The following is a 25,224-nucleotide window of genomic DNA, read 5'->3' on the forward strand; positions in this document are numbered from 1 at the left end:
ATAGAACTTAGGCCAGATTTCCTTTAAGAGATGTGATTAGGTATAAACAGGAGAATACCATTCATAACTTCAGAATGAAGTCAATAAAATCTCTTTCTTATCCACATACAAAAAAATGAATAGCCTTATTTCCTTATAACCCAGTTACTACCCAATCCAAACCAATATAAATTTTCTAATTTATGTATACACATGGCACATGTATACTTATGTAACAAACATGCACGCTGTGCACATGTACCGTAGAACTTAAAGTATAATAAAATAAATAAATAAATGAATATTATTTTTTTAAAAACTTAAGTAGTGGTCACTAAGCTAGTTTCTAAAACATATAAGTCATTCTCAGTTCCTTGGTTGTACCTGAATTTGCTACCTGTGTGATTTTGACATGAGAAGTTGGTATCTTTTGAATCTACAAAAATGCCTCCCAGTTCCAAAGAAAGCAAGCATTCAAGTAGGCGATTTTTAGTAGATGGAGTAAGTTCTACCCACAAGATCAATGAGATAGGAAAAGGCGTGAGACTAGTAGAGGTTGTCTATGAAATTTAATAACATTCCAACTTGATTTAAACAGAAAATATTCATTATTTTACCTTACAAGTAATTTTGCAATATAACATGTAACCAAATCATATTTTTGTAACATAATTGATGAATAGAGAAACAAAATTTGAAGACCAACCTAATTGTTTGGACCCCTTTGAAAACAGTTGTAATGGCGTATATAGAGGCATTGTAGCCAGAGCAGCTCAAGAACTCAATCTCAAGAGTTAAACGGATAATGGTTTAAATGTAGGCTCCAGTGTTCACTACCTATGTGGCTATGAGTAAGTTATTTACCTTTCTAAGCTTCATTTTCCTCATCTGTAAAATGGCAATAACAATTGCAACTGCCTCTTAAGGTTGGTGTGACAATAACATTATGTTCGCTTTTGTGGCTAACAGAATATTTTACTGGCAAGTGTTAGAATATATTTATTCTCTTTGTGACCACAAAACCAAGATCAGGTACCATAAATGTGTATATCACAGAGGGTAGGAATGGAATAGCAGGACAGAGGAGACTGAGAGAGATGGTGAGGAAATGATTAACATAATGTGCCTACTGGAATAGGTTGAATCAAGTGAAGCCCTGAACAGGGGGAAGACAGGAGAAATTGGAGAAGTACAGAGACCACATCAAATGGTCTACACTAGGTGTAGACTGAAGGTATTGCGGGTATGAGCTGGAAGGACAGGAGATTATGCTCAGTAGGTTAGTGCTGGTGAATACACTTTCTGAGGTGCGACAGTTGTCAGTAATGACAAAGCTCAAATTGTGTTCATGCTGAAGAGGAGGAAATAAGGAGATAATTGGAATTAATTGTGAAGGTCAAAGAACCATGAAGCCAGGGTAAAAAATGGGTGATTTACACATTCATAGAAGTCCCCAGAATGATGGTAAAAGTTGGCTTGGAATAGGAACAGCAGGTGGAAAAAGATGTGGGGGTCAGCAAAGGCAGGTCTCCAAGGAGGATGAGTTATTTCAGGAATTTCGTACAGCATTTAGGAGCCAGATGGTGAGTCATACCTCCTGGCCTGAGGCATCTGGGCTTTCTGAGAAAGAGTCCAAACTTGAAAGAACTTGGAGGAAGGGCAGTATTTGGAGAGGAAAACTAAGTTGAAGATAGGACTAGAATCTGGGGAGCATGGAGGGTTAAGATTCTTACTGCACTGCGCATTGGAATCACCTCCTGGAGCTTTAAAAAGTCACCCATGTCTGAGTGCTTCCTAAAACCAACGGTGTCTAATCTCTCAACTGAGGCCCTGTCAACCACATATTGTAAAAGTTCAGAATAATGGGAAGGTTAGGTGAAACGTTGCTGAGGTCAAAAGTGAGTCAGCTGGAAAGAAAAATCAAACATTAGGGAATGAGTCTAGAAAGATGGAGATGACAAAGGGACTGGCATTTGAGGCTGTGATGGGGACAAGAGGCATGGGATTAACTGCTCTCTGGATGTGGGATGGGGCTTTGAGCTGCTTACTCATTTTAGTGGTTTCTACATAGCCTCCTGGAAGAGTTTCATTACTCCCACAGTGGATATTGTGTGGACAGCAAGAGAAGCAGGCAGCAAATGCTGTGAGGAAATGCTTGGGATGAAAGGTTAGAAATATATACTGACCTTTATTTCCTTCCTGCTTCTTTCTCTCTCTCTCTGAAATTCTGCCTCTAAAGCCCTTGAAGTCAATGGAACTTCTTTCTCTCTTTCTCTCCCCCAAATTCTCACTCGAAAGCCCTGAAGTCAATGGAACTTTGTTGCCTCATGAAATAGAAGTAATTTATTCAGTCATGGTCATCACTGATGGTGGACGCCGCACCTGCTTACGCTATTTCCTTTTGCTCTGCACTCAGCCACAAAGCCCAGCCCCTTCACCAGTTTTCTCAGAATCTATTCTTACAAAGCACTGAACAAGGTTCAGAAGCACCTGCATTTATGTTTAAGGGTGATCTGGATGGTGAATGGAGTTTCCAGAGGAACATGAAGCAAGATATCTCTACATACAGAGCCAGGGACATGCCCCAATCCTGAAGATAAACCAGGCAGTTCTCTGGTTACCTAATAACCTCAATTCTGAGTCCTAGATATCCCATACTCTTTCTCTTGGCAGTGGCCATCAACTTTTTTGTAAATATATATAGTTGTATAGGTTGCTGTATCACTCACTTCCCTTAAAAATCCACCTTGGCTATACAATTCTTATGCCATGCATAACCCTAAAAGTATGTCTAAACCTTTTCTCTTCACACATAGAATGTATATACTGTGTGAACATGTAGACAGATACAAGTATGCGCGCGCGTATCTGTATATATATATATGTTGTTGTTTTTTTTTTTAATTTCAACACTCCCCCACCCCCAAGAGCAATTCTATTCTGGTAAGTCCTAGTAGGTACGAGGTTAAAGTACTCACATGGCTCCATCTTTTTGGATTATAACCAGGGTCCCACACTGGCAGTCAGTTGGAGAACATGGTGTCTGATCAGGCCCCATGGATTGGATCTTGTTTACTGGAGATTCATCTTCAGGGGCCTGAGGTACACTCTCAGTAAAACCAGTTCCCTAAATCAAAAATGGGGATTCAAATTTCATCCTAAAGTGGTATTGCCTCCCTATATCCTTCTGAAATATATTTCACTGATGGAAAAAAAAATGGGGGATCCTTGGATCTCTTTAATGTTTGTGTTTCCCAAGTAAAATGTGCCCATAGTAGTTTGTTTCAACTAAAACTAAAGTTTCTGAACTATATGGAGCAGCTCTGTGTTATGGATTTTAGCGCAGTCTTTGGTTAGAACACATGCATGGAGGGCTCCACTCTCATGACCTCATTATTTCTCAAAGGCCTCATCTCAATTGTGTTGAGGGTCATGATGTCAACATGTGAATTTTGAGGGCACACAAATATTCAGTCCATTTAATGGGGGAAAAGCATGCTTGGCACAAGGATCAACAGATACAAAGGCCCTGAATTGGGAGAATTTCTCACATGTGTAAGGAATAGTAAAGATGCCAATGTGTCTATAGTGACATGAAAAATGGGGCCATATTAGGAGATGAAGTCAGAGATGTGGGTAGATGGGGTTGGGGGTGGGCATAATGGATATGAGGGGAATCAGATTGTAATGGACCTTGTAGACCATTGTCAGGTGCTCTGAGGAAGAGTGGATTGCACCAAGCAGAGGAGTAACACCATTGGATTGAGAGTTACTAAGCTGCCTTGTTGGCAATAGCGTGTAGGGGAGTCAGGGCAGAGCACAGCAGTCAGTTAGGAGGCTATCGCAATAATCCAGGGGTTAGATTTTAGTGTATTAGACTGGTGGTGGCAGTCAGGGTGGCTAAGCATTGATCAGGTTAAAGAGATACTTTGAGTACAGAGTTGAGAGATGTGTCAGATATGAGGTGTGAGACGTGGAAAGGAATCTAAGGGTTTGCTTACTAATGAAGGAGTAGAATTGTCTGGAACTGAAAGAACAAAACTGAAGGACGAATAAGTTTGCTGGGGAAGATGAGGAGCTCAGTTCTAAACACATACTGAGTTTGAAATGTATTAAACATACAAGTGAATATTTTGACAAGGCAATTGGATATATGAATACGGGGTTTAAGGAAGGGATTTTGACTGAAGTTAAAAATTTAGAAGTTTTCAGCGTATGTTTTATTCAAAACCATGAGACTGGAATAAATATAGATATAAAAGGCATGGTTGACAATTCAGTAGGTAAATCCATCCCCTTAAGAGTAAACTACATCCCTATCCAGAGGCAAGAGGCCTTGCTCTAGAGCCCTCAAAACCCATCAGAATAAACTAATCTAGCTTCAGAACTTTTCCCGCAATCTCGTAGTTCCGTAGGAATGGTGGGTTACCAACAGATCTGTCAGCATGGAGCTGCATCAAGCCGAGATCCATCCGTTCTCAGACACTTCCAGCTCCTCCTCCAGTATGAGACCAGGAGTATACCTGCATTCCACACAGAGTCCCCAGGGTCTCTACTTAGAGTTTTTGTAATGCTAACTGTTTCAATAAAAATATCTAAGCACAAGTACAAATCACTAAATTCATACTGAGAAAAAGAACATTTTTTCTACCAAAGCATCGAAATCTGTGGAGATGTAATTTATATGACTATCCAAAATAGTTATGGTCTCTCACCGAAACAACTGCATTTAAATTACACTGCAGTTAAGATATTTTTCAGGAAAAAGGTGTTGCAATTGATTTATTTGTGCAAAACAAAAAGGCCAATGGTGGTGGTTTTATAATATAATAAGACAGCTTTTCTCATGGATATATTTCAGATATTCTTAGAGGACTGAAGTTTGTTAAGTTGTCAAGACTAGACTGTTCCTACTTTTAAGAGTCCCATTATATCAATTTATACATCTGTGAATAAGTACATATATACAAACACACACAAACATATCTAAGAAGTAGATTGAGGTGCATCTTTAGAATTAAGGGTTTTAAGCTGTACCTATGGCTAGTGATAAGGAAATAATATTCATAATTTATGTAATATATTCCATCTTTTATACCATATCTATATAAAATCTTTCACTTGGATAAATCTAGTAGGAAAGCCTTCAGATTTTTAAAAAATTGCATATTTATAAAATACTTTAATTTGAAAATAAAATGATTAGGAGTAGATAATAGCTGCACAAATTTGATAGGTGGTAAAAATTCTCAGGATAGTTATAAAGCAAATTATACAGACAGAACATGTAGGAAATCTGAAATAAGAGCACCACAGAAAGAAGTCCATTGGTCACTTCAGAAGTATATTAAATATGAGTCAGCTCAGCGATTCTGTTATTAAAGAAGTAATTATGGCATTGGCATGCTAAATGAGAATTCAGAGTGTGGGAAGTACTTGGCAACTTTCCCATTAGGTACTCAAAACTGTCAAAACCTCTACATGCTCAATTCTGAATTTGTAATTTAATGAGGCAATGTACACAAAGAATATTCAAAGGATGCCAATCTAAGACAATGTAGACAATGAAGAAGTTAACAAATTGATATTATTTATTTGAGGGAAACATGACATAAGAGGTATGATATAGTCATCAATTTGCTGGAAAAGAAAGTCGCCTATTAAAGAGAAACTGTATCATAGTGGGAAGGAGCAAGGGATTTAAAGCCAAACAAGCACACAGTAAAATCCTTGCTCAACTAATAACTTGTCTGTGGGAAAGTAACTAAACGTTGCCTACTTTCCTCATCTATAAATGAGGATAACCCTTTGTGAGTTACTACGAGAATTTGATTAAGTGAGATAATGTAAGTAAAACACGCAGCAAAACGTCTGGTAGAGAACAATAATAGAAATCACAATAACAAACTGATAAGGTTTGTTAGTGGTATTGACATTCGTTCTGACTATACTGGATAGTGGTTGAGAACATGATTTCTGAAGCTGTATTGCTGGGGTTCAAAATCTAGCTATATGACATCCTAGTTGTGGGACCATGGACTACTTATTTAAATTACCTCACTTTTGTCATCTGTTAAACCAGGATTGTCCTTATAAATATTGTGAGGATTACATAAGTTAATATGTAAAATGTTTAGAATAGTGCCGGGGACTATTCTTTTGTTCTTCTTCCTCTTGTTCTTCCCTTCTGTCTCCTCTTTCTTCTTCTTATAATTTTTATGATTCAATGGCAATATTTTTCGTATTTCTGATAAGCTGCAAATATAAGTACTGAATCACCGCAAAACATGCAACATTAGCAATCTCATTTGTCTGCCCAGTCCTGTTGTCTTTCTTGCATTCAATGTGGTAATCCCAAGAGCACATCCTAATAAAGCTTCTGCATGCTAATTTCTATCTAGATTCTACTTTCTCAGGAACAACGCTCATGACAATCACCACTACTCTCTTCCCACATATAGTGACATCTTCATGACTATAGTAACCATGAGTTTGTAATTTAATGAGGCAATGTACACCAAGAATATTCAAAGGATGCCAATCTAAGACAATGTAGACAATGAAGAAGTTAACAAATTGATATTATATATTTGAGGGAAACATGACGTAAGAGGTATGATATAGTCATCAATTTGCTGGAAAAGAAAGTCGCCTATGAAAGTGAAACTGTATCATAGTGAGAAGGAGCATCTAGTGGGAAGGATGTACTATATGCTTTGCCAAATGTTTTATGTGTATTATCTAATATAACATTTGACTGAAAAGTACCATTATGGTGTCCATTTTATGTATGTGGCAATTGTGGCACAGACAGGTTAAGGAATTTTCTTTGTTCACCCAGTTATAAAATGGTGGGGCTGGAATTTAAAACCATGTGGTTCAGCTTCCAAGACTGCACCCTTTATCATAATATTCTACTGTCATTTAGTAAGTGTTCAATAAATATTTATAGAATATTTTAAGGTGCTTTTGGTATTTTCATTTAATTGTTTTCAGAATCTTCTCATCCTGATAGAATTTTATACCAAATGAGTCCATTGTTGTTGATAATATATACAAACAACCAAGTGAATGGATACTAAAAATGAGGAAGAGAAGCAGACCAAGACATTTCTCTGAGAGAAAAACTTTTGTTCAGAAGATAAATGTATTAAAGAATGTTGAATACATAATTTCATAAAAATACATCCAATGTCACAAGCATTTGAGGAGATGTCATTAAAACAACACTAAGACACCATCATATTGACACAATTCACAAAGAACTGCAAATGTCAATGTTAGCAAAACTGTGGGAAGCTAAACACCTATCATATATTGCTGATTAAAGTTTTCGTAAGTACTTTGGAAAAAAATTAGATATTTTCTAGTAAATTTGAAAATGTACATATCTTATAACTTTGCAGTTGAACTAAAATACCTACAGAAATTCTTGTGTATGTGCATTAATAGGGAAATACATGGACACTCTAACAGCATTTTTTCTGAAGGTAAACATTTTTCAAAAGTTCAAATATCTACCATTAAAGGAATGGTTTGCTACATTGCAGTGCCGTATTTATATGATGGAATGTTCATATAGCACTTAAATTAATTCAATATAGTTTATTTTTCAACATGGATAGATGTTGAAAATGCAATGTTGAAAGAAAAAATGAAGTTTCAAAGTGTTAAATACAATATAATGCCATTTACATAAGTTAAAAAATAATATGTGCATATTATTAATGGATACAGGTGTGTGGTAGAAAATAAACATTTAAACTATATAGCAAATCTATGATAGTGTTTATTCAACTGAAGAGAAGGAGAGAAGTGGTGGAAGTAGGTAGAAGTGGTGAAAGAAATGGAGGGGTTTAATTTTTACTCCAGTTTTATTTTCCAAAACAAACTGACAATAACAAAAAAGACCTGAAGCAAATATAAAAATAAGCCAACATATTCTGTTTTGGGACAGTGGATTTTTATCTTTGTACTTGACTATATTTTATTATGCCTTCCAAAATGCAATACGATAACAGTAAAAGACAGAACATGTGTGTAATTTCACAAACAAATTACTTTGTAAAGGGAAATCTTAATCTAAATGTAGCTATTTAAATAGACTCTAGATGTGTCGATTATTTCTAAATCGGCTTTACAGTATAAATATATTTTACATGAAGAAATTAGGAAATTTTGTCTTTAAAGTTTTTGTTGTTGTTTTTTAAATTTTTTTGGGGGAGGGTGATTTAGGGATGCCCTTTCCTGGTGCAAGGAGAATACAGTGAATCAGTGGTTCCTAAACATGGCTGATCTTCACTGTCACCTGGAAAGTCCTTCAGTATGCAAAAGTCTGAACCACACCCCAGGTTTATGAATCATTCTCTAGGGGTGGAGCCCACAAATTTGCTCCCTTTATTTCTGTAGTCTTTGATAGCTCCCAAGGGAATGTGGTAATTCGCCCAGCTTGGAAACCTGTCTCCAGATGTCTTCTCAAGTTCCTTTCCTAGCGGTTATTGTTTTAGAGATTAATTCGTTCAGGAGAATACTAAAGTCTAGTTCTTTCTCGGGACAGGTCAGGAAGGGGGTGGTATAAAAAGTTTCCAGTTTGTAAAGCGGGCCTTTTTAGAAAATCAGACTAGGCGTATTCCTGCCTACCTTACAAGTCATTTGGGGCTTAAGATGACCCATGGTGCTTAAAAATTAGATATTTCCACATATGAAGTCCTGAATGCTTTGCTCACCTTGTTGGCTGCTTAGTCATTTTTGTCCTTTCTTACTCTTCAAGAATGTTATAGGCAGTTGAATATCTGTAAGAGCATTATGGTTTTGACTGCCAGGAAAATAAACATTATTGCTGTTCTATTTGTGTGAAGTTCCTTGTCAGTACAAAGGTAACTAGTAAGCACAGATCTTTGATTCTGATCAAAGATTTTGACTCTTTGTACCTCATTTGCCGGTGAATATAACCTCCAGTTTGACAAAATAAAAAAAATGAAACAGTGGTTTGTGCCTCTGAAGTGTTTTCTAATTTTTAAGGGAGACCTTACCTTCTGTGGGTTAGTAGAGGAGTTATGTGTCTTACAGTGTCTGAGACTATAAATATTCGGATCATAAAGGGAGTGCCTCCTGACAGAGACTTCTCATCTGTATCTGATAGGATTGTTCTGAGGGCTGGAAGAAAGAAAAACGACAGATGAGAAAATGTCAGGGAAGAAGTTTCCTGTGGAAGCATTTTGTATTTACTAATTTTTAAAGACTGTGTCCTAGGAAGTAGCCTAAACATGTATTTGTAAATAATTTTTCAACATGAAAAAATAGAAGTAGCAGGTTGCTATTAAGAGTGATAATCGTGACATTTTCCTTCAGTTGTTTCCTGCAATCTGAACACAGAGTTTCTTTATGTTCGCTTTGACCTTGTGCCTTTAGCCCATGCGGATCCCATACCCTCTACTTTGTCAACATCCAATACAAGGGGACTCTAGAAGCCCAAGTGATGTTCATAACCAAAGTTTTGGACCCTGTTCCTTCATCTCATTCTTTTCTTTTATTTTGAGACAGAGTCTTGCTCTGTCACTAGGCTGGAGTGCAATGGCGCGATCTCGGCTCACTGCAACCTCCGCCTGCCAGGTTCAAGAGATTCTCCTGCCTCAGCTTCCCGAGTAGCTGGGACTACAGGTGCATGCCACCAAGCCCAGCTAATTTTTGTGTTTTCAGTAGAGACGGGGTTTCACCATGTTGGCCAGGATGGTCTCGATCTCTTGACCTTGTGATCCGCCTGCCTTGGCCTCCCAAAGTGCTGTGATTACAGGCATAAGCCACCGTGCCTGGCCGTTCATCTTATTCTTTTCCCCTATTCTACTTCATTTGTATTCACTCGACTCTTGACCTCTGACTTTCCTGTTTATAGCCTAACACTTGCCTCTGAGATCGAATTCTACTTCAGCTTTTCCAACTTGACCCTCAAATCTGCTGTTAAGCCTCAATTTTGCCCCCTCCTCCTATGTGTTCTATTTCTGACTCCCACATACCAGCCTAGCATTGTCCACCTATGCTCTTGTGACTGACCCAACAAAGGAGGAAGACACCACTCCTTCTCAAGGGATAAGAGCCAGTGCTCTCTTGCCCAATTTTGGTATGAAGAAGTAGGAGTTTTCATCAGTCCTCCACTCATATCTGAGTCTATCTGGCTCATCTTCATTTGTAAATACTCATCACATGTGTGCTGGGCCTTACTTATACTCTTATGATCCTGCATTCTTCCAACATTTGGGGAAGGCCTCATCTGAAATTGCCTTCTCAACACTTCTTATACCATAAGAACTCAATTGTTGTTTGTTGAATGAGCGAAGTTCAGATATACATGAAACATCATTCTTGTTGCTTCATAAGAATATTCCTTGTTAGATTAAAAATATTTCTCAACTTTGTTACCTACCTTATTCATAACCTGCGTCACCAGATGACTATGGAACATTTAGAAAACTAAATCCCTTCATCCCCCACCCCAAGATTGAGGATTTACCACCATCGGAGACATAAATGCATGTGCCAAAGACTGGAAAAATTTTTCCAGTTCATGTGTTTGATGCCACTTTAAAATATCAGTACCAATATTTTAGAGCTATCCTTGTACACTGAACTGCCTAGAAATGGTCATCTTGACATACCTAGTCAAATGGGGCACCATTTGATTTCACTTTATGGAAGTTATCTAAACCAGAGGACAGTTTATCCCCAAAGAAATATCTGATTCTTGTAAAACTATAATGAGTAACATATCCAAAGAAAAAAAGTGGAAAATATTTTATTTTACTTCTCATTTCCTCCTGTATGGGTTTTAGTTGGATCCTCAAATACTTTATTCACTATTGCACAAACATTGCCTGAGCACTTTCTCTATTTCTGTCATTGTTCTTGGAACTGGTCAGGTAGCAATAAATAAAATAAAATAGTTTGATCTACAGGAAATGAAAAGTTGCTTTGGGATGGATAGACTCATAAACAAATTCTTTTTTTTTTTTCTTATTATTACCTTAGGTTCAGAGGGTACATGTGCAGGCTTGTTACATTGGTAAATTGTGTGTCGCTGGAGTTCAGTGTACAAATGATTTTGTCACCCAGGTAATGAACATAGTACCCAATAGGTAGTTGTTTGGTTTTTATTCTCCTCCCACCCTCCACTCTCAGGTAAGTTCTCGTATCTATTGTTCCCTTCTTTGTTTCCCTGTGTACTCAATGCTTAGCACCCATTTAAAAGTAAGAACATGCAGCATTTGGTTTTCTGTTCCAGTGTTAATTTGCTTGGGATAATGGCCCCCGGCTGCATTTGTGTTGCTGCAAAGGACATGATTTCCTTCTTTTTTTTATCACTGTGTAGTGTTCCGCAGTATATATGTATAACATTTTATTTACCTATTCTACCACTGATGAGCATCTAGGTTGATTCCATGTCTTTGGTACTGTGAAAAGTGCTGTAATGAACGTACATGTGCATGTGTCTTTATGGTATAATTATTTATATTCCTTTGGGTATATACCAAGTATTGGGATTCCTGGGTTGAATGGTGGTTAGCTGTTTTAAGATCTTTGAGAAACCTCCAACCTGCTTTTCACATTAGCTGAATTAATTTACATTCCCACCAACAGTGTATTAGCATTCCTTTTTCTCTGCAGCCTTGCCAATATCTGTTGTTATTTTACTGATGATATCTCATTGTGGTTTTGATTTGCATTTCTCTGATGATGAACATTTTTTCATATATTTGTTGGCTGCTTGTATGTCTTCTTTTTAGAAGTGTCTGTTCATGTCTTTTGCCCATTTTTTAATGGGGTTATTTGTTTTTCACTTGTTCAATTATAGATGCTGGATATTAGACCTTTTTCAGATGCATAGTTTGTGAATATTTTCTTGCATTTTGTAGGTTGTCTCTTTACTCTGTTGATGTTTTATTTTGCTGTGAAGTGGCTCTTTGGTTTAATCAGGTTGGTCCCATTTATCAATTTTTGTTGTGTTGCAATTACTTTGGGAATCCTCATCATGACATCTTTGCCAAAGCCTATGTGCTGAATAATATTTCCTAGATTTTCTTCTAGGGTTTTTATAGTTTTAGATTTTATGTTTAAGTCCTTAATCAATCTTGAGTTGATTTTTGCATATGGTGATAGGTAGGGGTCTAGTTTCATTCTTTTGCATCTGGCTAGCCAGTTATCCCAGCATCATTTATTGAATAGGGAGTTCTTTCCTCATTGCTTGTTATTGTTGACATTATTAAAGATCAGATGGTCGTAGGTGTGCAGCTTTATTTCTGGATTCTCTAACCTATTCCATTGGTCTATGTGTCTGCTTTTGTACCAGTACCATGCTGTTTTGGTTACTGTTGCCTTGTAGTATAGAATAACACATTTTCTAACAACGCTAGTCACTCTTTAGTGGCTTGTGAAGAATGCTCTAGGATTATAGGAATGATAAGTTGACTAGGACACTTGGATGGAGTGACTGCTTCACCAGAAAAATAATATTCATATAGACCATATATCAGCAAACTTTTTTTGTGAAGTGCCAGATAGGAAATATTTTAGGCTCTGTGGCTAGTCTCTGCTGTACATATTCAACTCTGCAGTCATAGTGCAAAAGCTGTAATAGACAATATAGGAATAAATGAGCATGGCTGTGTTCTAATAAATCTTTACTTGTGAAAAGAGGTAGAGTGGCAGATCAGATGTGATCCGTGGTCATAGTTTGCTAATCCCTAATCTAGATCAGGGAGGATGAGTAAGATCAAGGTATTTCTGGCACAAGGAAGAGTATGATAGAAGCTCACTAGCAAGAAAGTGTCTGTATCCCTGGGTAATAGCAACCTGAATATAGCCAGAATAAGGAATGCTGCAAATGAGCTGCACATAAATGATTAAGGCTACATTTGGTAAACTCTCATATGCCAAAGTAAGAAGTTAGATTTTACCCTGCAGGGAGTTACAAAATGAGCTCCTGTCCTCTAAAATCTGTATAAATCAACGTGTTCATCTTCCAAAGTCAGTGGTAGAAGAAAGTCTGTTAAAAAAAAAACACACACACACAAAGTGAATAAAGATTCTGATTTCAGCATTTTTAATGGCTAGCAGTGGCTACATCTTTTTTTTTCTTTTTTTTTCTTTTCTTTTCTTTTTTTTTTTTTTGAGACAGTCTTGCCCTGTCTCCCAGGCTGCAGTGCAGTGGCACGATCTTGGTTCACTGCAAACTCCGCCTCCTGGGTTCAAGGGATTCTCCTGCCTCAGCCTCCCAAGTAGCTGGGATTATAGGCATGTACCACCATGCCCAGCTAATTTTTGTATTTTTAGTAGAGATGGGGTTTTGCCATGTGGCCAGGCTGGTCTCGAACTCCTGACCTCAAGTGATCCTCCCGCCTTGGCCTCCAAAAGTGCTGGGATTACAGGCGTGAGCCACCAGGCTGTGGTTACATTATTAAAAACACATTATAACTTTTTTTGTGTACTCTTTTTTCCATACAGCAAGTACCAAGAACCTGAGAAAGGCAGCATGCACATGTGTCAGTGATATATCCTCTCAGCCTACTCTGTCTTCAGCAGACAATTTACTTTTGTTGCTCACCTAGAAATAATAAGGCATTTGGGAAAATTACTCCTTCTAATGACATTTCTATAGAAATTGGGGAAAAAGCTACTGGAAAAAGCAGCACTTAGGTGAAATGCTAAAGTAAGTCAAGTGCAAAAATGAAAAATCACCCTGTAGCTCAGTATATTTTATAATTTGACACTTCGTCATTAAGACAGTTTAAAAAATAATCCTCCAAGACAAAAAATGTTTCAAAATCAACTATTAAGCATGTGCTACTAAGGGAATAGAAGCTGCTTCTGCTCAGAAATTGTCTGAACCCACCACCAACAGTTTGTGAAGAGGTTTTAAAGTACCAAATAGCATAGATGTATTATTATAACGAGCTGATTAGATATTTTAATAATCTCTTTTTCAGTATTTTCTAACAGAAGAGTAATATCATTTAGATATCAGTAAGAGAAAAGATCACAACTGTGGAGAAGCAAAGTCATCTATGAGGAAAGCCATGACTTCAGTCAGAAGACTTGCAGTTTTCCTGGCAAATCTGGTTCTCTCTTTCTCTCTCTGAAGATATTCTTTGATTACAGTGATACAGCAATTATGCAATATCAAGAAACAGCCATTAAGGTATATGCGGTAGGGATTACTGCAGACCTGTAAATAAGAAGTTTCTTGAGGGGTACAACTGGATAATTGCTGGGAAGGCAGAAAAATGTGGCGAAGAAATGTTCTGACCTCCATTATAATTTTCAACCAGGTGATAAATTAAGAGACCAAGATGACATTTTATAACAACTTTTTTTTCATTGATTTGGGACACTGATCACAACTTCTGCCTCATATATATGTATATTGTAAAATAACCAAAAGAATAAGCAGTCATAAGTCCTCGAAGAAAGGGACATATTTTGGCAAAGAATATTTAAACACATTGTAAATTTCAAAGCAAAATTTGAAAGAGTAAGGAACCTTCAGACACTGTATGGGTCTTTTTCATCACAAGATGCTCTTTCTTGGCAAGGACACAAAGCACACTGCATGAAAGCAACAGGGACAGCATTAATGATGACTTAATCTCCCTGCAAAAGGAAAAAGCCATTTCACCAAGGTGTCCAGGAGGTTCCAGGTCCTTTTTAGGTAGTTTCCCATTGAAATACCTAAATATGCAGCATAAAAACAAAACACGAATATCTTCAGGCCAGAAATGGACCTGAGATACGGTGAAAGCAGATATCACATGAGCTTCTGGGAAACTTATAATATAGTAGCAGGTGACCTCGGTGACTCTGAGATTAAAATTTGACCAGGAGCCCACAGTGGCAGAATGTCCATGGACCAGAAGATCTCAGGCAGCTCAGGAGACTCTGCATCATTCAGTGAGTAGACGCTGGGAGTTAGGACATGTATGTTGCCATACGTTTGGTTCCTAGTGGTATCCAGGGATAAACTAGTCCCTGAAATGACACAAAGCACACTAGTCGTATGCTGGCTTTTTCCTACCTCCTTGCTATCCTAAGCCTACTTTTGAGTTTGTGAACTACCCTTCATTGCATGTAGTCTTGGCCAGACTGTAAGTCAAGGCCCCTGGACAAAGGTTGGTCAGAAGATGAAGCAAAGCTAATCACGCACTCTCTTCCAGAATTTAAACCTAAAGCTGAGTGTTACAAGGACACATCATGATTGAACTGATTATTCTAATTGATGAATGAGATCACTTTTTTCTATCTGCTCACAAACAACAACCTCACAACTAAACAAATAATCCAGAAATCCACTAATACCAGCTGATCTCTATGAGGAATTTGCAAAAAATGTGAGTTTTCATGAACTAGAGCATATACTTTTCTGTTCCTGTGTACTAGTGTTAGCTCTGTTCTGTTTTTTTTAAATAAGGCAATTAAACAAAATAACTTCACTTTAAAAATGACACCAATGATAACTTTATGCAGTGTTAAATGTGAGAGTCATTGTCACACCTTATCGAAATATGATGATAAAATAAACAAGGCTATCACCAAACTTTTGAAAACATGCATGATGTTTATTATTAAGTTTTCTGGCTTTTGTCACGATGTACAATTTTCTTCTTGCAATACAGTCTGCAAACCCACTCTAAGCCCGCGTGCGTCCATAAAGACTCCACCACATGGTGGCGCTCTGGTTGTGCCTTAAGTGAAATCGCTAGCATTTTCTTTTCAAGAAAAGGGTTGATCAAAAAATGAAGTTAAAAAAAAAGTTCACTACTCAGCTTTCTATGGTCCTAGAAAATAAGTGTTCTTTTTAATGTTTTCTTTACCTCCTTTCTGCATCATTCTCCCTCTGGAAAACCTGCAGATGCCCTTTATTTTGGTTCATGCAGTTTGGAGCCTCCTGGACCCAAGAGTGAAGAGCAGGTGGAACCTGCCTGGTTCTGAACAATAAGGAAACTGGTTTAATGATACTCCCAGAGCTTTCTTGTGGCCCCCGTTCCCCTCTTGTCCATTCAGAACTCTTGTCGTTCTCCCTGAAAATGAATCACTGGGGAATTTCCAGCACACCCCAGCTTCCTGACCAACAGCTTGCTCACTTGCTCTAGCCATCTTGAAATAAAATGTACTACTGCGATAAAGAAAAACAAAGTTTAATGGGTAGAGTCCTTGTATGAGGCTATTTAAATTTAGACTCCTAGTCTCCACAAAGCAAACAGTCCTAGGGTAGAGAATGCTCTGAAATAGCAGCATTTTGTTTTGTGTTTTGCCTCCTGGAATCCTCTGCTTTTCCCTTGAGAGAAACGGCCTTAAGGTAGAGAAGGGTCCAGTTCTGCCTACCTGGAGAAAGGCTGACCTGGTGATTTATACATAATTAACAGAAGGTACATGTACACCAGGGGCCAGTGTATTATCTCAAACTGTGGATGAGAATGACCTGTCAGCTGAGCTACATGAAGAGGAAATTATAAGTAGAATGCCTAAGAAATATTTTTCAATGTAAGAAACAACTATTAAATTATCTACTATTTTCTCTAATCATAGAGGCATATTAGATTTCTACTGCTGTGTAACAAATTTCCATAACCTTAATGGCTTGAAAATATCCATTTATGAGTTCACAGTTCTGTAGATCAGAAGTCTGGGAATTGCATGGTGGAATTCTGTGCTCTAATTATCACAGTGTTGACATCAAGATGCTTCCAAGCTCAATGTTTTTGCCAGAATTCAATTCTTTGTGGTCCTATGACTAAGGTCCACATTTTCCTGCTGTCAGCTAGGGACCACTTTCAGCTCCTAGAAGCCACTCACAATTTCTTGCCATGTGGCTCCTATTGGAAATTCACAGCATAGCGTTGCTTCTTTCCAGGCCTAGAAGAAAATGTGTTTCTGACTTCTTCCTCTGTGGCCTGCTTGAAAAAAATAAAAAATCTCTCTGCTTTTAAACGACCAATGAGACTGATTATATCAGGTCCACCCAGATAATCCCTCCATTTCTTAAAATTAACTGACATGGGTCCTTCAGTGGAACTGCAAGACCCCTTCACAGCGAACCTAGATTTGCATTTGCTTGAATGACTGGGAGAAGGTGTGGATACCCCAAGGGTCAGCGTACTATCTCAAAATAGTGGCTTCCTCATAACTTCATTGCCTTACGTCTGTTCTGACACCAGCGTACAGCAAAGCTAAGGAGAGATTCCCAGTTTACCCTGCCTGAGGAAGGGTTATAGTTTTAGTTCTTAGGCACTCTATTGGTCTGAGTCAGAGGATATAAAGTTAGAACTGGAACAGACTTTAGAGAGGAGTACAGTGTATCTGAGACTGTGAGGAGTTCAGAAACAGCTCAGGGTCACACAGAGGGTGATTGGTATGGCCATCGCCTTCTAGTTTCCCCTGCTAGCCTCTTCCAAGCAGCCAGTGCTGCTCCAAATAGGCTTGTCACCAGGCCCAGGGAAAATGAAGAAAATAAGAATAATTTAGTAAGTTTTCAATAATATTATTCTTGATTTAAATAATCTTCCTTTATTATGTGATCATACTGCCTACTTCCACCATTTTTAATTTTAATGTTTTAATTTTTTTTTTTTTTTTTTTTTTGGTGATGGTGAGGAATGAGCTACATAGAGCACAGAGAACTGATTTGTCCTGTTATTATGTAATTCACTTTTTAGCTATATAAATTTTTTTGATTTCCAGGTCAGAGCTTGGTTGACAAATATGACATCATGTTCTTCAGAATGTGAGAGAATTCCTTTAAAACAGGAAAAAAGAAAACCACATTCAAAATAAAAATAGTATGAGACAACTATATCAAGTGTTTAGTCTGCTTTCTAGTTATTATTGTTCTTAAGAAAATTCACTGTCTTTAAAATTTTCGATTTATTTTATACCCTCACCCCACCCCTGTATTAATTCCTGTAGTGGTGAAGAAATTTACCACTTGGAAAAGTCAAGTATTATCATTGAAACTCCAGCGACTGTCAGGATGAGGCCATAAACCCCCGGAATTTCTAATGTATTCTATCACTCTAGCTCCTGTCATGTTTGGAATACATCCTGTGCATGATAATTATTTTTCCTATGGGATTGGTAACTGTATTTGAAAAGACATTAAAAATGAGTGACAATAAAGAAAATGGATATAGAAAAACTATCATTTAGTATCTACCACTATGTGTTACAAGGCACTTTGATACAGTTTCTCTAATTCCCTTATCAACCTGCAAGGCAGATAGTATCATCTTTACCCCACATGTAGATAACGATTTTCAGAGAGATTAAATAACTGGGCCACAGTCAGAAATCTTGGAAATGGCAGAGATGATTTTCAGTCTCAGGCTCTATAGTCCAGGTTCATTTTGCTACAGTGTGCATGACTGTCAATTCTCCACTTTTGTGCCTGGGCATATCTCTTTACTGTTGCATAAGGATAATAATTATATTCAGAGACGAGAGATCATACTGTAGCCTATACCCCCTAAACCTGGAATAAGGGGGTTATAGTCTTGATATTGTCAGCAAGTGTGATGAACTTGGGTGAGTAACTTCGTTAAGTTTTCTGAGTCTCAGTTTCCTTGTCTGTACCTGTAAAACCAACTAGTAGGATTAAGCAGTTCTCACTGGTGGCTGCTGACTTAAAAAGCTAGTGGCCTTACATTTAGGTTAACTTGTCTTATTTATTTGTGCATTCAATTGCTTATTCATTCACTCCTTTTGCTATTTATTTCTGTGGCTGTTAAATTGCCCCTGCTAATCTCAACATTATTGTGGCTACTACCAATATTAGTATACTGCTGCAATCACATTTAGTGCCACGGTGACTGTCTCCAGTATCATTATTAACTACAATTGCGTATATTCTCTTATTTGAATCCCCAAATCTCTATAAAACAGTTATCATTATCTTCATATTACAACTGAGAATAAAAATGCTTGGAAGAATTTTTTAGAATGTATTTGAGGTCATATCACTAATCAGTGGTAGGTACAGAATTTAAAACTATCTTCAAAGCTCATGATCTTTACCACAACTACCAACATGACATTTATTAGATTCTCCTTATCCAATGTTTGCTTTAATAGAAAAATAATCTCTTAAACATGACTTAGAAAATAAATGGATTTTCCAAGAAGCTGGAGAGATTCTATGTTTATCTTGTGACTGCTCATGCTCCGTGGCACACAAGTGCATACCCCTGTGAGTATGCATGCACACATTTGAGAAATTGAGGGAGAAGGATCTAATGCTGAAATTGCATTTATTGAAGAGATCTTTACTGGATTCTGTTCTGTGGCAGGTGCTTTGCTAGGCACTGTAGAGGTAAAGATGAATAAGACACAATCCCTGCCCAGGGGCAGTGAGGGAATAGACTTAGTTTTTTGCTGACCACTCCACTGGCTTTCCAGTAGGAGCAGGGAGGCAGAAAGTTAGCACTTAAACTGTCTCCTGAAAAGGAACACTCTAAGAACTCTGTGTCACTGTCCTGTACCTGTATTTCAGTGAAAGATGTGAAAAGCAGCATCTTCTAACTGGGCAAATATAGATGCTGTCTAGTTTGGTGAACAGCGATTTTTCTCTGAAATGGAAAGATTTGGCTTTGGGGCCTAATGTGGGAAAGGGATATTGAGGAAGCAATAGGAATGAACTTTCCCTGAGGCACTGAGGCGAGTTAGGCTGAAAATGATTATTTTCAGCAACGAAAATGAGCACGAGCTCAGAAGCCCGATGGCCTAAAACAGAGCTTGCAAAGACAGATACCTCCTCTCAGTGACTGGCCAGGGAATTGTGTGTGTTTGTGGGTGCATGTGCCTGTGTGTAAGCGTGTCTCCGTGGATACATTTCTGTGCATGTATGTGAGTGTGCACTTGTGCATATCTGTGCACATGTGTGCACGTGTATCTCCTTGCACAAATCTGTGCTCTCGGCGCAGTGTGTCAGTGTGTCTCACATGTGCATGTGTGTGTGTGTATGTGATTGTGCGCACACACACTAAGGATGGGACTCTAGCAGGGTGTATTCTTGTTGGTGCTGTAGGCAGATACCTATTTGCTCTTAATTTGGACTGGAGAAATGCAGGAAAATCCTATTTGCTCTTAATTTAGAATGGAGAAATACAGGTTGTGGCCAGAACCCATAATGTAAATTTTAAAGATTAACAATATATTTGCTATTTAATGATTCCAAAAACAACTTACAAAGCTGATAATTTTAGCCAATGAGATCCACACAGTATGTGGAGTAGGGTGGAGGTGAAAAGGGTTTATTTTCTGTTATTATCTATGCTTTCTATAATGCAGGCCTTTACTTCTCCTTATGCCCCCTACTTGCCAGAGAAATTGCTTCCTTTGTCTGAACTTGTTTACAACAGATGCCTTATTACAGCCTGGGTTTTAATTGTCCTTATGAACACTGAAAACAAAATGAAGGGAGAAAAAAACAACAACAACAAACAGTATCTATCTGCAAACATTTTTAAACCAGAGCTGGAGGAAATGAAAAATGTATTTCAAAATTATTTTAGTTTGATAAGGAGCCTGGAAGCCTGGTCTTTTCCCCAAGGGGTTAAGTCCCTGGGGCAGAGATAATTATGTCTATTTGTGTTTCTTATACACATAGAACGGTCAGATCTGTTGTCCTTCTCGCTAGCATATGATATCTGTTCAAGTGGGCTTCTGCTAAAACTCAGCTTTTATATTTATTTCTGAAACTGACCGTAGTTCTTTTTCTGTCATCCAACACAAAAATATTGAATTTCAGGTACTTGTTTGATAATAGTGACATTCCACACCTAGAATACCAGATACTTGTTTTTTTATAGATTATTTTCATCTGTGCATGTGAATGTGATGCTGTATTAAAAAGAAAGCAATAAACCTCTTCTTTTGTGTATAATTATTTATAAAAGCAAAAACTATACATAAATCTAAAGTCAGAAATTACCAAGCTTTGGACATCTAATTTTTAAAATAGTGTCTGCTTCTCAAAAGGCCGTGTTTGTATACACCTGGGATAGGCCTTTGCAAAGCCCTACAGCAACTGAATTACAGGCCAGGGCAGTGATGGCTGCTGCCATAGAATAATCCAGCTTTCCCTGAGTAAAAAAGTGCTTCTTTTAGCTCCTTAATCAGTAACTTGAAGAACCCACTGATTAGAAAGAGCACCAGAACACTTCCCACATTCACTTTGCCTTTATAATGGACCATGTTAAAGTAGCTTTACATCATGTAGCACTTAGTCTAATACTTTTGTTAAAATCAAGATATTAAGGAAAGGGGGAGATGCTAAATATCTTGGCATCTCTGAGTACTTATAGCACACTGTGTCCCTTGCAAATTCTGAAATATATTGGCATTAAAGTAACTCAGTGTGCAGAATGAAAAATGTCCTTGCAAGTGACAGCATGTGCCTGCAGACAAGGGGCTCCAATGAATAGGACATCAGAAGCCAATTGAGGGCTAGCTGACAGAGGGCTGGGGAGTAGGCAGGGGAAGACAGGAGGTCAGAAGACTCTGCTTTTAAAGCAAAATGGTGCATGGTGGAGCTTCTGCATAAGCAATCATGACGAAGGGAGCAAATTAAACTTCAAAGAAGTATTTAAAGCACAAAAAGGTGGGTGACTTTCACAGTAAGGAAACTATCACAAAGGCAGGGGCAGAATGAGTCATTTAAAATTATTGACCATCAGCAAAATCATGGACAATTTATGAAATTCCAGCTGGATGAAATATATCGTAAGAAGGTATAGTTTTGTGCTGGTAGGTGAATTATAAACAGGGTCATCGGAGGGAATAGCATATTCAGGGAAATAAAAATAAGATAATGTTCAGATCAGTGTTAGCTAAAGAAAAGCTTCCAAATGGGAGATAGGACTCAGGTTTTTCCTCTAATACCCCATCAGGATAACCACTCCCTTCCCATTTGAAGGAACTGGTGGAGTCCTTAAGTCCCACTGGTTAAGCTATAGAACTATATTTCCAGTGGACCTATATAATATGAAGATATGTGGACACCGGGGTAGGAAGTCATGGTGTCATTGAATTTTAGAGCTGGAGGAAACTTTAAAAATCATCTCATTAAACCCTCTTAAATCATAGATGTGGAAACATGATCAACAAGATGAAAAGACCTGGCTAAAATCTACTCAACCAGGTAGTGGCAGAGCTGGTGGGATAATGGGTCTCCTAGAGGTTGTTCTGGTCTCTGTCTCTCATTTTAAGTTTTTCCTATTTCTTTTTTTTTTTTTTTTTTTTTGAGACGGAGTCTCGCTCTGTCGCCCAGGCTGGAGTGCAGTGGCCAGATCTCAGCTCACTGCAAGCTCCGCCTCCTGGGTTTACGCCATTCTCCTGCCTCAGCCTCCCGAGTAGCTGGGACTACAGGCGCCCGCCACCTCGCCCGGCTAGTTTTTTGTGTTTTTAGTAGAGACGGGGTTTCACCGTGTTAGCCAGGATGGTCTCGATCTCCTGACCTCGTGATCCTCCCGTCTCGGCCTCCCACAGTGCTGGGATTACAGGCTTGAGCCACCGCGCCCGGCCTGTTTTTCCTATTTCTTTAAGACAAAGACGATGTCTCTTTTAGTGATCAATGAGATTAATTATTTTAAAAAACCTTTCACACACTTATCTAAATTCTAAACACAGAAAATACTCAAATACTCAAGTCTACCCCTCCCTGCTTCCTTTTCTTTTAGTTTTAGCAGCTCCCATGTGTCACATCATCCAAAATTGGGAGGTAGCATTTTGATCCTGAGAATGAATCCACCCACACCGTGGTTTTACACAACATGCGAAAAAGCAGTCAGTTGAATTAAACTTCATCCAGCAGGTGCACCCGTAAGAATAGACTCATCCCATCTCCAAACCTATTTACTTAAACTTTACTTTGAGATATAAAACCATGAGTTTTCACCAACGAGTTCATTTATTCTTTATTCATTTGAGAAAAGCTGAGCTGCTTCCATGTGTGAAGCCATGTGCCACAGTAAACTGCAGAGACACGATTCCCATCCCTGACTCATGACACAGGAGCTCGCAGTTCAGTGGGGAGTCATTCCTATAAAGCCACCAGTGCGTGTCAGTAACAAATGGTGGTAAATGCTATGAAAGCTGATCAATTGTTTCTGTTACAGAATCTTTATTCATGCACTTTCCACATATTAACAAGCCTAAGCATGAATGGGAGGCCAGCTAGGAAGCTTAGATCCAAATAAGATTCCAATAGCATCAGAAAAGTGTCATTTATAGTCTCTTTTTATGTGTCTTTCCTTGTTTGGTTGTTTAACCTGAGCCCTTTTCAAAGCCTATTTTCTATTTTCAAAGCTTCTAAAAGCACTTGTATTATACAAGCCAGTCGACTTCACAGCCCTTATTACCATTGTCCTTGTACTGCTGAAGCACCGCAGCTATTAGAAAAGCCAACACTTCATCTTCCATTGCACTCAGTCCAATCCACCAGCTATGAAAATCTTGGTAACTCTGATGCTGCTTCAAGCCAGGGTATAATTACACTGGTTTACAGATACAACACTCAGATCCAAACTGATTGATTGAGGTGGAAGTCAAGTCCCCTCGAAGAAGAACCCTGCAGTGCTACTGCAAATATATACAATAATCATTTTACCTGATCTTCCCCGAAAGGAATCTTCAGCCATTTACCTGGAGGAAAGGAAATATTTAACAATTTGAGTGTTTTTAGACACTAGATCTGACCTGACACTCAAAAATCTAACAGTTCAACATGATTCAAGGGTTAGAGTAATTAGAGACCAGGAAATATACAAAGTTCTGGTTCAAGTCTCTGATGATGGGTTCACGAACCCACTCTAAGGTTATTTACTCATTTCCTGAGTATATGGTTGATGTGAATGTACTTAGCAGCTAGCAGAGCCCTCATATTTGTTCACTGACCTGTGGAGTAATAACCATTATTGTAGGAAAGGCTAAGTAGACGTCCCAGAAACTGTCTTACCTCTCGCCCAGATCCCAGCCCAGCTAAAATAGAAAATCACACCCCAGGTAAAACTGCAGAGATTAGAGCATTCTTAGTCTGCTTGGTCTGCTATAATAGAATACCAGAAATGGGACAGTTTATAAACAGCAAACATTTATTTCTCACAGTTCTGGAGGCTGGAAAGTCCAAGATTAAGGCACCAGCAGGTTCAGTATCTGGTGAGGGTTGTTTCCTCATAGACGGCACCTTGTCTCATGTCCTCACCTGGTAAACAAGGCATAGGAGCTCTATCAGCTCTCCATTATAAGGGCACTTATACTGTTGATGAGGGTTCCATATTGAACTGGCATTGTTTTCCAATCCTATTCATAAAAATGATCCAAAGCAGTTATATTATGTTGGAAGACTATGAAGGCTGTAGCCCCAGGGCTCTATTAACTCTCTTGATCATTGTCATGATATAATTCTCCTGGATTCTGATTAATTTCATATTTTGAGTAATATTGCATCAGTTTACTATATTGATGAAATATGCTAATTGGACTTGGTGATCAAGAAGTGGCAAGTACTATGTATTCCATAGTAAGGGAAAGTGGGAGAATAAAACTGTGGAGATTTGGGAACCTGTGATATCAGTAAGGATGTTAGGAGTCTAATGGTCTGGGGCAGAGTAGCATTCCCTTTAAGGCAAAGAATTGTCACCCATGTACTCCTACCCACAAAGAGACACGCCTGTTGGTGAAATTTTTTTAATCTTGGAGGCTACATACATTGAGCTTAGGATTACTGCTGTAACCAACATAACAGGCACCTTGGAAGGCTGAGGCTTTTAGTTGGGGCCCAGAGTAAGAGAGAACTCTGCAGTCAATCCATGTGACCAACACTTCGAAGGCTGTGTACAGTCTCTTTCTAGTACCACAAGAAGAGCCGTTGCACAGGCAGATGCCTGGAATCCTTAAGCAACATCCTGTAGTCTACCTTGTAAGTTAGAGAACTACTTGCCATTTGTAAAAGCAGTCTCTGCCATTCTCCTGGGCACTAGTAGAGAACGAGTGCCTGATCATGGAATATCAAGTTATTGTGTGACCAAAGCTTCTCATCCTAAACCAGGTGTTATCACACTCACCAAGTAAGAAACACGAACAGTACAATAGCAATCTGCCCATAGGATGGAAATAGCACATGTGAGTTTGGGCTTAGTGAGGTCTAAAGGGCATTATTAAGTAACATGAACAAGTGATTTAGATTCCCATACCCCTTAATTCTGTTGC

Source organism: Chlorocebus sabaeus, chromosome 18 (genome assembly GCF_047675955.1).
Source record: "Chlorocebus sabaeus isolate Y175 chromosome 18, mChlSab1.0.hap1, whole genome shotgun sequence".
Taxonomy (NCBI): domain Eukaryota; kingdom Metazoa; phylum Chordata; class Mammalia; order Primates; family Cercopithecidae; genus Chlorocebus; species Chlorocebus sabaeus.